This window comes from Palaemon carinicauda, chromosome 25, assembly GCF_036898095.1.
Source record: "Palaemon carinicauda isolate YSFRI2023 chromosome 25, ASM3689809v2, whole genome shotgun sequence".
In the NCBI taxonomy this organism is placed as follows: domain Eukaryota; kingdom Metazoa; phylum Arthropoda; class Malacostraca; order Decapoda; family Palaemonidae; genus Palaemon; species Palaemon carinicauda.
Genome location: NC_090749.1, coordinates 107,333,541 through 107,348,407, shown reverse-complemented (window position 1 = coordinate 107,348,407; position 14,867 = coordinate 107,333,541).

The window sequence follows — 14,867 nt, the reverse complement described above, 5'->3', positions numbered from 1 at the left end:
CGCTTGTGCGCATGTCTTTGTACGCAAGCGTATGTGTACATGCCCGTGTGTGCGCGTTTGTTTACGTGCGCATAAGTCTGTGTGTGTATGTGTGCTTTTGCCCGTGTGTGTGTACGTGTGAGTGTGTGCGTGTGTGTGTGCGCACATGTATGTGTGCACACGTGTTTGCTTGTATGCATATGTGTATGTGCGTGTGTGTGTGCACACACGTATGTGCGTGTGTCTGTGCGCGCGCATGAATAGGCATGTGTGTGTGCGCGCATGTGCGTGTGTTTGTGTACGCAGGTGCGTGTGTGTGTGTACTCGCGCGTTTGTCTGTTTGTGTGTGTGTGCGCGTGCGTGTGCGGGTGTGTGTAAGCACGTGTGTGTGTACGCATGTGTGTGTGTGTGTACGCGCGCGTGTGTATGTTTGTGTACGCGCGCGTGTGCGTAAGCGTATGTGTGTGTACGCGCACGTGTGCACATGTTTGTGTACGTGTGCATGTGTGTGTACACGCCCGGTTGTGCGTATGTGTTTACGGGCTCATATGTCTGTGTGTGTATGCGCGCGTGTGCCCATGTGTTTGTACGTGTGAGTGTGTGTGTTTGCGCACGTGTTTGTGTATGCGCACATGTGTATGTGCTTGTGTGTGTGCGCACACATATGTGCGTGTGTGTGTTCATGCACATGTGTGTGTGCACGCGTATTTGTGTGTGTATGCGGGTGTGTGTACAAGCATGTGTGTGTACACAAGTGTGTGTGTACGTGTGTGTGTTTGTGTGTTTGTGTGTGTACGCACACGCGTGTGTGTGTGCGCATGTTTGTGTGTACGCGTGTGTGTGCGCGCATATGCATGTGTGTGTATGCATGCATGTGTGTGTACGCAAGTGTGTGTGTACGTGTGTGTGTTTGTGTGTTTGTGTGTGTATGCGCACGCGTGTGTGTGTACGCATGTTTGTGTGTACGCGTGTGTGTGTGCGCATATGCATGTGTGTGTATGCATGCATGTGTGTGTGTGTACGCATATGCATGTGTGTGTATGCATGCATGTGTGTGTGCGCGCATATGCATTTGTGTGTACGCGCGTGTATGCATGTGTGTTTATGCACACATGTGCGTGTTTTTGTGTGTGTATGCGTGTATGCGTGTTTTTGTGTGTGTATGCGTGTATGCATGTGTGTGTATGTATGCGTGTGCGCGTGTGTGTGTATGCGCATGTGTGTGTGTACGCGCATGTGTTTGTGTAAGCGCATGCGTTTGTGTCTGTATGCGCATGCGTGTGTGTATACACACACATGCGCGTGCATACAGACACGCGCGTGTGTGTGTGTTTGTACGCACACGTGCGTGTGTGTGTACGCGCGTGCGTGCGTGTGTGTGTATTCGCGTATGTGTGTGTACGCGCGCGTTTGCGTGTGTGTGTACGTATGCGTATGCGCGCGTGTTTGTACGCGTGTTTGTACGCGTGTGTGCGTATGTTTGTGTGTGTACGCACGCGTGTGTGTACGCGCGAATGTGCGTGTGTGTGTGTACGCGCGCGTTTGTGACTATGTGTGTGTGTGTGTATAAGCACGTGTGTATGTACGTGCACGTGTGCATTTATGACTGTTTGCACGTGTGCGTTTGTGTATGTACGTATGCGTGTGTGTGTGCGCATGTGTGTGTGTGCGCGCGTGTGTGTGTATGTTTACGTGCACATGTGCGTGTGTGTGTTTACGTGCGCGTGCATGTGTGTGCGTATGTATTTGTGCGTTGGTGTTTTTGTGTACGTATGCGGGTGTGTGTGTGTGTAAGCGCAAGTGTGCGTGTATGTCTCTATGCGGATGTGCGGATGTGTGTACGTATGCGTGTGCGCATGTGTGTGTACACGTGTGTAAGTATGTTTGTATGTGTACGCATGTGTGTGTGTATGCGCGAATATGCGTGTGTGTTTGTATGCGCACGTGTGTGTGTGCATGTGTGTGCATATGTATGTGTGCGTGGGTGTGTGTGTACGTATGCGGGTGTGTGTGTAAGCGCACGTGTGCGTGTATGTCTCTATGCGGATGTGCGTCTCTGTGTACGTATGCGTGTGCGCGTGTGTGTGTACACGTGTGTGCGTATGTTTGTATGTGTATGCACGTGTGTGTGTACGCGCGAATATGCGTGTGTGTTTGTATGCGCACATGAGTGTTTGTGTGTACGCACATACACGTGTGCGTGTGTACTGGCACATGTGCTTGTGTGTGTGTACACACGTGTGTGTGTGTGTACGCGCGCATATGTTTGTATTTGTGCATATGTGTGTATAAGCACGTGTGTATGTACGTGCACGTGTGCGTGTATGACTGTATGCACGTGTGCGTTTGTGTGTGTATGTATGCGTGTGTGTGTGCGCATGCGCGTGTGCGTGTGTGTGTTTACGTGCGCGTGTGCATGTGTGTGCGTATGCGTGTGTGTATGTATGCGGGTGCGTGTGTGTGTACGCCTGTGTGCGCACGCTTTGAATGTGCACATTCATGTGTGTGTACGCGCACGTGTGTGTGTACTTGCACGTGTGTGTGTACGCGCACATGTGTGTGTACGCATGTGTGTCTGTATGTGCGTGTGTTTTTGTGTTCGTGTGTGTACGCACGTGTCTGTATGTGTCTTTGTCCGAGTGTGTGTGTGTACGTGCGTGTGTTTGTGTGTTCGTGTGTGTACGCGCACATGCGCTTGTGTGTGTGTATGCGCACATGCGCTTGCGTGTGTACGTGCACGTGCGCTTGTGTGTGTGTACGCGCACGCGTGTGTTTGTGTGTACGCACATACACGTGTGCGTGTGTACGGGCACATGTGCTTGTGTGTGTGTGCACGTGCATATGTGTGTATGCATGTGTGTGTGTGTACGCGCGTGGTGTGTGTGTGTACCCATCCGTGTGTGTGTGTGTACGCGCGTGGTGTGTGTATGTACCCATCCGTGCGTAGTGTGTGCGCGTTTGTCTGTGAGTGCGCGCATATGCGCGTGTGTGTACGCATGCATATGTGTGTGTACGCGCGTTTGTGTACGAGCGTGTGAGTACGCACGAGTATGGGTGTGTACGCACGCGTTTTTGTGTGTATACGCGCGCATGTGTGTGTTCACGCGTGTGTGTGTGTACATGCACGTGTGTTTGTGTGTACGCACGCGCGTGTGTGTTTGTATAAGCGCATGTTTATTTGTATGTGTGCGAGTGTGTGTGTGTATGCACGTGTATGTGTTAGCATGGGCGTGCGAATGTGTTTGTACGTGTGCGTGTGTGTGTGTATGCACGCGTGTTTGTGTATTTGTTTGCGTATGCATTTGGCTGTGTATACGCGTGCGTGTGTGTGTGTACGCATGTATATGTGTATGCGCGCGTGTTTGTGTGTGTATGCACGCGTGTGTGTGTATGCGCGCACGTGTGTGTACGTGCGTGTTTGTTTGTCTGTATGTACACGCATTTGTATGTGTACGCAGGTGCACGTATGTGTATGCACACGTGTTTGTGTGTGTGTGCACGCGTGTGTGTGTGTGTACGCATGTGCGTACAAGTGTGTTTGTGTGTGTACACGTGTGTGTGTGTTTACGCACGTGTGTGTGTACGTGTGTGTGTACGTGTGTGCGTGTGTTTGCATGCGCGCGTGTGTGTGTTCGTTTGTGTATGCGTGCGTGTGTGCGTGTGTGCGTGTGTTTGCATGCGCGCGTGTGTGTGTTTGTTTGTGTGTGCGTGCGTGTGTGTATTTGTGCGAATATGTGTGTGCGCGCACGTGTGTGTGTGCGTGTGTGTGTGTTTGTGTGTGTGTATATGCACGTGTTTGTGTGTATATGCACGTGTTTGTGTGTTTACACACGCGTGTGTGTGTATGCGCGTGTGTGTGTACGCGCTTGTGTGTGCACGCGCGTGCCTGTGTACGAGCCTGTCTGTGTATGCGCATGTGTGTGTATGCGTGTGTGTGTGTACGCGCGTGTGTGTGTGTACGTGCGTGTGTGTGTTGGTGTGTGTACGCGCGTGTGTGTGTTTGTGTGTGTACGCGCGTGTGTGTGTTTGTGTGTGTACGCGCACGTGTGTTTACGCATGTGTGTGTACGCACGCGTGTATGTGTGTGTGCGTGCGTGTTTGTTTGTACGCGCATGTGTGTGTGTACGCGCGCGTGTGCGTGCTTGTGCGTGTGTATGCGCATGCGTGTGTATGCGCATGCGTTTGTACGTGCACATGTGCGTGTGTGTGTATGCACGCGAGTGTGTGTATGCTTGCATGTGTGTGTGTACACGCACACATGTGTGTGTACACGCACACATGTGTGTGTGTACGCGTGCGTTTGTGCATGTGTGTGCCTGTGTGTGAGTACTTGCGAGTATGTGTGTACGCGCATTTTTATGTGTACGCACGCGTGTGTTTGGGTATGTGCAGGAGTGTGTGTTTGTACGCATGTGTGTGTGTACACGCGCGTGTGTTTGTATGTGCGTGTGTGTCTGTACGCACGTGTGTGCATTTTTGTGTGTGTACGCGCGCGTTTGCATGTGTGTGTACGTGCGCCTGTGAATGTGCGTGTGAGCGCGTGCGTGTGTGTGTGTACGCACATGTGTTCATGTGTTTGTTTGTGTACGCGTGTGTCTCTGTGTGTGTGTTCACGTATGTGTGTGTACGTGTGCATATGTGTGTATGTGTGTGCACGTGTTTGTACGCACATATTTGTCTGTGTGTACGCGTGCCTGTGTGCATGTACGTTTGTACACGCGCGCATGTGTGTGTGTCTGCGCGCATGTTTGTATGTATGCACGCACGAGTTTGTGTGTAAAAGTGTGCTTGTGTGTGTGTAATGGCACGTTTGTGTGTCTAGTTTCACGTGTTTGTGTGTCTGTGCACGCACGGATGCGTGTGTGTGTACGTATGCTTGTGTGTGCGCACATATGTATGTGTGTGTACGCATGCATGTGTGTGTATGTGCGCGCATATGCATGTGTGTGTACGCACGCGTCTGTGTGTACGCGTGTGTTCGTGTGTATACGTATGTGTGTGTGTACATGCACGTGTGTGTGTGTATGCGCAAATGTGCGTGTTTTTGTGTGTGTATGCGTGTGTGTGTGTGTACGTATGCGTGTGCGGGTGTGTGTGTACACGTGTTTGTGAGTTTGTGTGTAAGAACATGCGCATGTGTGTACCAGCGCGTGTGTGAGTTTGTGTGTACGAACATGCGTGTGTGTGTACCAGCGCGTGTGTGTGTGTACGAGCGCGTGTGTGTGTGTTTGTAAGCACGCGCGCCTGTGTGTGTTTGTACGCACGCGCGCCTGTGTGTGTTTGTACGCACGCGCGTCTGTGTGTGTACTCAGGCGCGCGTGTTTGTGTACGCGCTTGCATGCATGTGTGTGTACACGCTTGGGTGCGTGTATCTGTACGCGTATATGTGCATGTGTATGTGTACGCATGCATTTGCATGTGTGTACGTGTGCGTGTGCGTATGTGTTTTTGTGTGCGTGTGCGTGTGTGTGTGTGTGTAAGGGCATGTGTGCGTGTATGTCTGTATGCGGATGTGCGTGTGTGTGTGTACGTATGCGTGTGCGTGCGCGTGTATATTCGTGTGTGCGTATGTTTGTGTGTGTACGCGCGCATGTGTATGTATGTGTGCATGCGCATGTGTGTGTGTACGCGCGTGTGTGTGTACGTGCGTGTGTGTGTACGTGCGTGTGTTTGTGTACGCACACGCGTGTGTGTGTATGCACGCTTGTGCATGTATCTGTATGCGCGCGTTTATGTGTGTACGTACGCAAGTATGTGTGTGTACACACGCAAATATATGTGTGTGCGTGTGTGTACACGCACAAGTTTGTGTATACGCGCGCGAGTGTGTGTATACGGGTGCATTTGTGTGTTAACACGCACATGTGTTTTTTTACGCGCGCTTGTTCATGTGCGTGTGCGTGTGGGTGTGTACGCGCGCTTGTGCGCATGTCTTTGTATGCAAGCGTGTGCGTTTGGTTGTGTACGTGTGCGTGTGTGTGTACACGCCCGCGTGTGCGCGTTTGTTTACGTGAGCATAAGTCTGTATGTGTATGCGTGCGTGTGCCCGTCTGTGTGTACGTGTGAGTGTGTGCGTGTGTGTGTGCGCACATGTGTCTGTGCACACCTGTGTGTGTGTGTGTGCGCACCTGTGTGTGTGTGTGTGCGCACCTGTGTGTGTGTGTGCGCACCTGTGTGTGTGCGCACATGTTTGTGTGTATGCACATGTGTATATGCGTGTGTGTGCACAAACGTATGTGCGTGTGTCTGTGCGCGCGCACGAATGTGCATGTGTGTGTGTGCGCATGTGCGTGTGTGTGTACGCAGGTGCGTGTGTGTGTGTGTACTTGCGCGTTTGTCTGTTTGTGTGTGTGTAAGCACGTTTGTGTGTTTGTACGCGTGCGTGTGCGTGTGTGTTTACGCACTTGTGTGTGTGTACGCACGCGTATGCGTGTGTATGTATGCACGTGTCTGTGTGTATGCGCGCATGTGCATGTTTGTGTACGCGCGTGTGCGTGTTCGTGAGCGTGAGCCTATGTGTGTTTACGCGCGCGTATGCACATGTCTGTGTACGCAAGCTTGTGCGTGTGGTTGTGTCCGTGTGCATGTGTGTGTACGCGTCCGGTTGTGCGCGTGTGTTTATGTGTTCATATGTCTGTGTGTGTATGTGTCCATGTGTGTGTACGTGTGAGTGTGTGTGCGTGTGTGTGTGCGCACATGTGTATGTGCTTGTGTGTGTGCGCGAACGTATGTGCGTGTGTCTGTGCATGCGCATGAATGTGCATGTGTGTGTGCGTGTGTGTGTGTGTTTGTGCAGACACGTGTGCGTGTACTCACTTGCGTGTGTGTGTACACGCGCATGTGTGTACGCAGGCGCGTGTGTTCGTGTAGGTGCGCGTTTGTCTTTTTGTGTGAGTATGCGTGCGTTCAAGTGTGTGTATGCGCGCGTGTGCGTGTGCGTGTGTGTGTACGCAGGTGCACGTGTGTGTGTACTCGTGCATTTGTCTGTGTGGGTGTACGCACATGTTTGTGTGTGTATGCGTGTGTGTACGTGTGTGTGTACGCACGCTTGTGTGCATGCACGTGTGCGTGTGTGTACTCACGTGTCTGTGTGTACGCGCATGTGTGCATGTTTGTGTACGCGCGTGTGCTTGTGCGTATGTGTGTATATGTGTGTGTGCGTGTGTGTACGTGCGCTTGTGCGTTTTTTGTGTGTGTGTGCGTGTGTGCATGTTTATGTATGTATGCGTGTGTGTGTATCCATGTGTGCGCGTGTGTGTGTACTCGCACGTGCGCGTGTGTGTGTACGCAGGCGCGTGTGTGTGTACACGTGCGCTTGTCTGTTTGTGTGTGTACTCTCGCGTGTGCGTGTGTGTGTACGCGCGTGCATGCGTATGTGTGAGTACACGCATATGTGCATGTGTGTGTACGAACGCGTTTGTTTGTGTGTACGCGTGCGTGTGTATGTGTGTACGCGTGCGTGTGTATGTGTGTGTGTACGCGTGCGTGTGCATGTGTGTGTGTACACGCATGTGTGTGTACGCGCACGTGTGCAAGTATGTCTGTATGCGGATGTGTGTGTATGTATGTGTATGTATACGTGTGCAGGCATGTGTGTACGCATGTGTGTTCGTATGTTTGTGTGTGTATGCGCGAGTGTGTTTACGTGCGAATGTGCGTGTGTGTTCGTGTGTGTGTGGCCGCATGTATGTGTGTGTACTCGTGCGCGTGTGTGTGTACGTGTGCGTGTGTTGTGTATGCGCGCGTGTGTATGTACGCGCACTTGTGCGTGTATGTCTGTATGCGCGTGCGCAATTGTGTATGTATGTATGCATGTGCACGCGTGTTTTTGTGTGCGTGTGCATGTGAGTGTGTTTACGCGCACGTGTGCGTGCGCGTGTGTTTGTGTACGCTCGCGTGTGCATGTGTGTGCATATGCGTGTGTGTGTACATATGCGTCTGTGCGTGTTTGTGTGTATGCGTGTGTGAGCATATGTGTGTATGCGCTCGTGCGTGTGTGTACGTGTGCATGTGTGTGTACGCATGCGTGTGTTTGTGTTTACGCGTGCCTGTGTGCGAGTGTGTTCACGCACATGTGTGTGTGCACGCGCATTTTTGTGTGTATGCGGGTGTGTGTACAAGCGTTTGTGTGTATGCATGTGTGTGTACGTGCGTGTTTGTGTGTGTACGCGCATGAGTATGTGTGCACGCATGTTTCTGTGTATGCGTGTGTGTGTGCGCGCATATGCATGTGTGTGTACGCAAGCATGTGTGTGTGCGCGCTTGTGTGTGTGTGTGTACGCGCTTGTGCGTGTATGTGTGTACAAGCACATGTGTGTGTATGTGTGTGTGTTTATGCGCACATGTGCATGTTTTTGTGTGTGTATGCGTGTGTGCGTGTGTGTGTGTACATAGGCGTGTGCGCATGTGTGTGTACGCGCATACGTTTGTATGTGTATATGCATGGGTGTGTGTATACGCGCGTCTGTGTGTGTACGCGCGCGTGTGTGTACGCACGCGCGTGTGTGTACGCACGCGCGCGTGTGTGTTTGTACACACACGTGCGTGTGTGTGTACGCAGGTGCGAGTGTGTGTATGCGCGTACGTGCGTGTGTGTGTACTCACATGTGTGTGTGTACGCGTGCATTTGCGTGTATATACGCGTGCGTGTGCATGTTCGTGGAAGCGCACGTGTGCGTGTATGTCTGTGTGCGGATGTGGGTGTGTTTGTGTGTGTACGTATGCCTTTGCGCGCGTGTGTGTACGCGTGTGTGCGTATGTTTGTGTGTGTACGCGTGTGTGCGTATGTTTGTGTGTGTACGCGTGTGTGCGTATGTTTGTGTGTGTACGCGCGCGTGTGTGTACGAGTGAATGTGCGTGTGTGTGTACGCGCACCTGTTTGTGTGTACGTGTGCGTGTGTGTGTATAAGCACGTGTGTATGTACGTGCACGTGTGCGTTTATGACTGTATGCATGTGTGCGTTTGTGTGTGTACGTATGCGTGTGTGTGTGCGAGTGTGCGTGTGTGTATGTTTACGTGCGCCTGTGCATATGTGTGTTTGTGTACGTGCGCGTGTGCAGGTGTGTGTTTGCGTACGTGCGCGTGTGCATGTTTGTGCGTATGCCTGTGTGCGTGGGTGTGTGTGTATGTATGCGGGTGTGTGTGTGTGTGTAAGCGCACGTGTGCGTGTATGTCTTGATGCGGATGTGCGTGTGTGTGTACGTATGCGTCTGCACGTGTGTGTGTACACATGTGTGCTTATATTTGTATGTGTACGCACGTGTGTGTGTATGCGCGAATATGCGTGTCTGTTTATATGCGCACGTGTGTGTTTGTGTGTAGGCACATACACGTGTGCGTGTGTACGGGCACATGTTTTTGTGTGTGTGTGTATGCACGTGTGTGTGTGTGTGTATGTGTGCATGTGTGAGTATAAGCACGTGTTTATAAGCACGTGTGTATGTACGTGCACGTGTGCGTGTATGACTGTATGCATGTGTGCGTTTGTGTGTGTACGTATGCGTGTGTGCGAGTGCGCGTGTGCGTGTGTGTGTGTTTATGTGCGCGTGTGCATGTGTGTGTGTACAGGCGCGTGTGCATGTGTGTGTGTAGGCGTGTGTGCGTGGGTGTGTGTACGTATGCGGGTGTGTGTGTGTGTACGCGTGTGTGCGCGCGCTTTGTACGTGCACGTTCATGTAAGTGTACGTGCACGTGTGTGTGTACGCATGTTTGTCTGTACGTGTGTGTGTTTTTGTGTTCTTGTGTGTAGGCAAGTGTCTGTATGTGTCTTTGTGCGAGTGTGTGTGTGTACGTGTGTGTTTTTGTGTGTTCGAGTGTGTACGCGCACGTGCGCTTGTGTGTGTATGCGCACGTGCGCTTGTATGTGTACGTGCACGTGCGCATGTGTGTGTATACGTGCACGTGTGTGTGTGCACGCGCATATATGTGTATGCGTGTGTGTGTGTTTGTACGCGCGCCTGTGTGTGTTTGTACCCATCCGTGCCTGTGTGTGTGTATGTATGCGCGCGCGTGTGTGTGTATACGCGCGTGTGTGCGCGTTTGTCTGTGAGTGCGAGCATATGCGCGTGTGTGTACGCATGCATGTGTGTGTACGCGCGTTTGTGTACGAGCGTGTGAGTACGCACGAGTATGAGTGTGTACGCACGCGTTTTTGTGTTTGTACGCGCGCAGGTGTGTGTTCACGCGCGTGTGTGTGTACATACGCGTGTGTTTGTGTGTACGCATGCGCGTGTGTATTTGTACACACGCGTGTTTATTTGTACGTGTGCGAGTGTGTGTGTGTATGCACATGTATGTGTGAGCATGCGCGTGCGTGTGTGTTTGTACGCGTGCGTGTGTGTGTATGCACGCACGTTTGTGTGTTTGTGTGTGCGTGCATTTGGTTGTGTGTACGCGTGCGTGTGTCTGTGCGCGCGCACCAATGTGCATGTGTGTGTGTGCGCATGTGCGTGTGTGTGTACGCAGGCGCGCGTGTGTGTGTACTTGCGCGTTTGTCTGTTTGTGTGTGTATACGCGTTTGTGTGTGTATACGCGTGCGTATGCATGTGTACGCATGCGTATGTGTGTACGCACGTATGCGTGTGTATGTATGCTCGTGTCTGTGTGTACGTGCGCATGTGCATGTTTGTGTACGCACGTGTGCGTGTGCGTGAGCGTGAGCGTGAGCGTATGTATGTTTACGCGCGCGTGTGCACATGTCTGTGTACGCAAGCGTGTGCGTGTGGTTGTGTCCGTGTGCATGTGTGTGTACGCGTCCGGTTGTGCGCGTGTGTTTATGTGCTCATATGTCTGTGTGTGTATGCACGCGTGTGCCCATGTGTGTGTACGTGTGAGTGTGTGCGTGTGTGTGTGTGTGTGCGCACATATGTGTGTGCGCACACATGTATGTGCTTGTGTGTGTGCGTGCACGTATGTGCGTGTGTCTGTGCGCGCATGAATGTGCATGTGTGTGTGCGTGCGTGTGTGTGTTTGTGCCCACAAGTGTGCATGTACGCGCTTGCGTGTGTGTGTACGCGCGCATGTGTGTACGCAGGCGTGTGTGTTTGTGTACGTGCGTGTTTGTCTTTTTGTGTGAGTATAGTGCGTGTGTGTGTGTGTATTCGCGCGTGTGCGTGTGTGTGTACGCAGGCGAGCGTGTGTGTGTACTCGCGCGTTTGTCTGTTTGTGTGGGTGTACGTACATGTTTGTGTGTGTACGCTTGTGTGTGCATGTGTGTGTACGCACGCTTGTGTGCACGCACGTGTGTGTGTGTGTGTACTCACGTGTCTGTGTGTACACGCGTGTGTGCATGTTTGTGTACGCGCGTGTGCTTGTGCGTATGTGTGTATGCACGAGTGTGCATGTGTGTACGCGCGCTTGTGCGTTTTTTGTGTATGTGTGCGTGTGTGCATGCGTATATGTGAGTACACGCATATGTGCATGTGTGTGTACGAGCGCGTTTGTTTGTGTGTACGCGTGCGTGTGTATGTGTGTACGCGTGCGTGTGTATGTGTGTGTGTACACGTGCGTGTGCATGTGTGTGTGTACACGCGTGTGTGTATACGCGCATGTGTGCATGTATGTCTGTATGCGGATGTGTGTGTATGTATGTGTATGTATACGTGTGCAGGCGTGTGTGTACGCATGTGTGTTCATATGTTAGTGTGTGTGTGAGCGAGTGTGTGCACGTGCGAATGTGCGTGTGTGTTCGTGTGTGTGTGGCCGCATGTATTTGTGTGTACTCGCGCACCTGTGTGTGTACGTGTGCGTGTGTTGTGTATGCGCGTGTGTGTATGTACGCGCACATGTGCGTGTATGTCTGTATGCGCGTGCGCAATTGTGTATGTATGTATGCATGTGCACGCGTGTTTTTGTGTGAGTGTGCTTGTGAGTGTGTTTACGCGCACGTGTGCATGTGCGTGTGTTTGTGTACGCTCGTGTGTGCATGTGTATGTATATGCGTGAGTGTGTACATATGCGTTTGTGCGTGTTTGTGTGTACGCGTGTGTGAGCATATGTGTGTACGCGCGCGTGCGTGTGTGTACGTGTGCATGTGTGTGTACGCATGCGTGTGCTTGTGTTTACGCGCGCCTGTGTGCGTGTGTGTGTTCACGCACATGTGTGTGTGCACGCGCATTTGTGTGTGTATGCGGGTGTGTGTACAAGCGTGTGTGTGTATGCATGTGTGTGTACGTGCGTGTTTGTGTGTTTGTTTGTGTACGCGCACGCGTTTGTGTGTACGTATGTTTCTGTGTACGCGTGTGTGTGTGCGCGCATATGCATGTGTGTGTATGCAAGCATGTGTGTGTGCGCGCGTGTGCCTGTGTGTGTACCCGTTTGTGCGTGTGTGTGTACGCGCATGTGCGTGTGTGTACACGCACATGTGTGTGTATGCATGTGTGTGTTTATGCGCACATGTGCGTGTTTTTTTGTGTGTATGCGTGTGTGCATGTGTGAGTGTACATAGGCGTGTGCGCGTGTGTGTGTAGGCGCATGCGTTTGTATGTGTATGCGCATGGGTGTGTGTATACGCGCGTCTGTGTGTGTACGCGCGCGTGTGTGTATGCATGCGCACTTGTGTGTTTGTACGCACACGTGCATATGTGTGTACGCAGGCTCGCGTGTGTGTACGCAGGCGCGCGTGTGTGTACTCGCGTGCGTGCATGTGTGTGTACTCACATATGTGTGTGTAGGCGCGCGTTTGCGTATATGTACACGTGCGTGTGCATGTTCGTGGAAGCGCACGTGTACGTGTATGTCTGTATGCGGATGTGCTTGTGTGTGTGTGTGTACGTATGCGTTTGCACGCGTGCGTGTGTGCGTGTGTGCGTATGTTTGTGTGTGTACACGCGCGTGTGTGTACTCGTGAATGTGCGTGTGTGTGTACACGCGTCCGTGTGTGTGTGTACGCGCACCTGTTTGTGTGTACGTGTGCGTGTGTGTGTATAAGCACGTGTGTATGTACGTGCACGTGTGGGTTTATGACTGTATGCATGTGTGCGTTTGTGTGTGTACGTATGCGTGTGTGTGTGCGCGTTTACGTGAGCCTGTGCATGTGTGTGTTTGTGTACGTGCGCGTGTGCATGTGTGTGTTTGCATACGTGCGCGTGTGCATGTGTGTGCGTATGTATGTGTTCGTGGGTGTGTGTGTATGTATGCGGGTGTGTGTGTGTTAAAGCGCCCGTGTGCGTGTATGTCTTCATTTGGATGTGCGTGTGTGTGTGTACGTATGCATCTGCGCGTATGTGTGTACACATGTGTGCTTATATTTGTATGTGTACGCACGTGTGTGTGTACGCTCGAATACGCGTGTCTGTTTGTATGCGCACGTGTGTGTTTGTGCTTACGCACAAACACGTGTGCGTGTGTACGGGCACATGTGCTTGTGTGTGTGTACGCACGTGTGTGTGTGTGTACGCACGCATGTGTGTGTATGTGTGTGTATAAGCACGTGTGTATAAGCACGTGTGTATAAGCACGTGTGTATAAGCACGTGTGTATGTACGTGCACGTGTGCATGTATGACTGTATGCACGTGTGCGTTTGTGTGTGTACATATGCGTGTGTGTGTGTGCGCGTGCGCGTGCGCGTGTGCGTGTGGTTGTGTTTACGTGCGCGTGTGCATGTGTGTGTGTACGTGCACGTGTGCATGTGTTTGTGCAGGCGTGTGTGGGTGGGTGTGTGTACGTATGCGGCTGTGTGTGTGTGTACGCGTGTGTGCGCACGCTTTGTACGTGCACGTTCATGTAAGTGTACGCGCACGTGTGTGTGTACGCATGTTTGTCTGTACGTGCGTGTGTTTTTGTGTTCGTGTGTGTACGCACGTATCTGTATGTGTCTTTGTGCGAGTGTGTGTGTGTACGTGTGTGTGTTTGTGTGTTCGTGTGTGTACGCGCACGTGCGCTTGTGTGTGTATGCACACGTGCGCTTGTGTGTGTACGTGCACGTGCGCTTGTGTTTGTGTACGCGCAGGTGTGTGTGTGTGTACGCGCACGTGTGTGTGTGCACGCGCATATGTGTGTATGCGTGTTTGTGTGCACGCGCATATGTGTGTATGCATGTGTGTGTGTGTGTACGCGCGCCTGTGTGTGTTTGTACCCATCCGTGCGTGTGTGTGTATGTATGCGCGCGTGCATGTGTGTGTATACGCGCGTGTGTGTGTATACGCGCGTGTGTGTGTATACGCGCGTGTGTGTGTATATGCGCGTGTGTGCGCGTTTGTCTGTGAATGCGCGCATATGCGCTTGTGTGTACGCATGCATGTGTGTGTACGCGTGTTTGTGTACGAGCGTGTGAGTACGCAAGCGTTTTTGTGTTTGCACGCGCGCATGAGTGTGTTCACGCGCGTGTGTGTGTACATACGCGTGTGTTTGTGTGTACGCACGCTTGTGTATATTTGTGTGTTTGTGTGTTCATGTGTGTATGCGCACGTGCGCTTGTGTGTGTGTATGCGCACGTGCGCTTGTGTTTGTACGTGCACGTGCGCTTGTGTGTGTACGCGCACGTGTGTGTGTGTACGCGCACATGTGTGTGTGCACGTGCATATGTGTGTATGCGTGTGTGTGTGTACGTGCGCCTGTGTGTGTTTGTACCCATCCGTGCGTGTGTGTGTATGTATGCGCGCGTGCGTGTGTGTGTATACGCGCTTGTGTGCGCGTTTGTCTGTGAGTGCGCGCATATGCATGTGTGTGTACGCATGCATGTGTGTGTACGCGCGTTTGTGTACGAGCGTGTGAGTACGCACGCGTTTTTGTGTTTGTACGCGCGCATGTGTGTGTTCACGCGCGTGTGTGTGTACATAAGCGTGTGTTTGTGTGTACGCACGCGCGTGTGTATTTGTATACGCGCGTGTTTATTTGTACGTGTGCGAGTGTGTGTGTGTATGCACGTGTATGTGTGAGCATGCGCG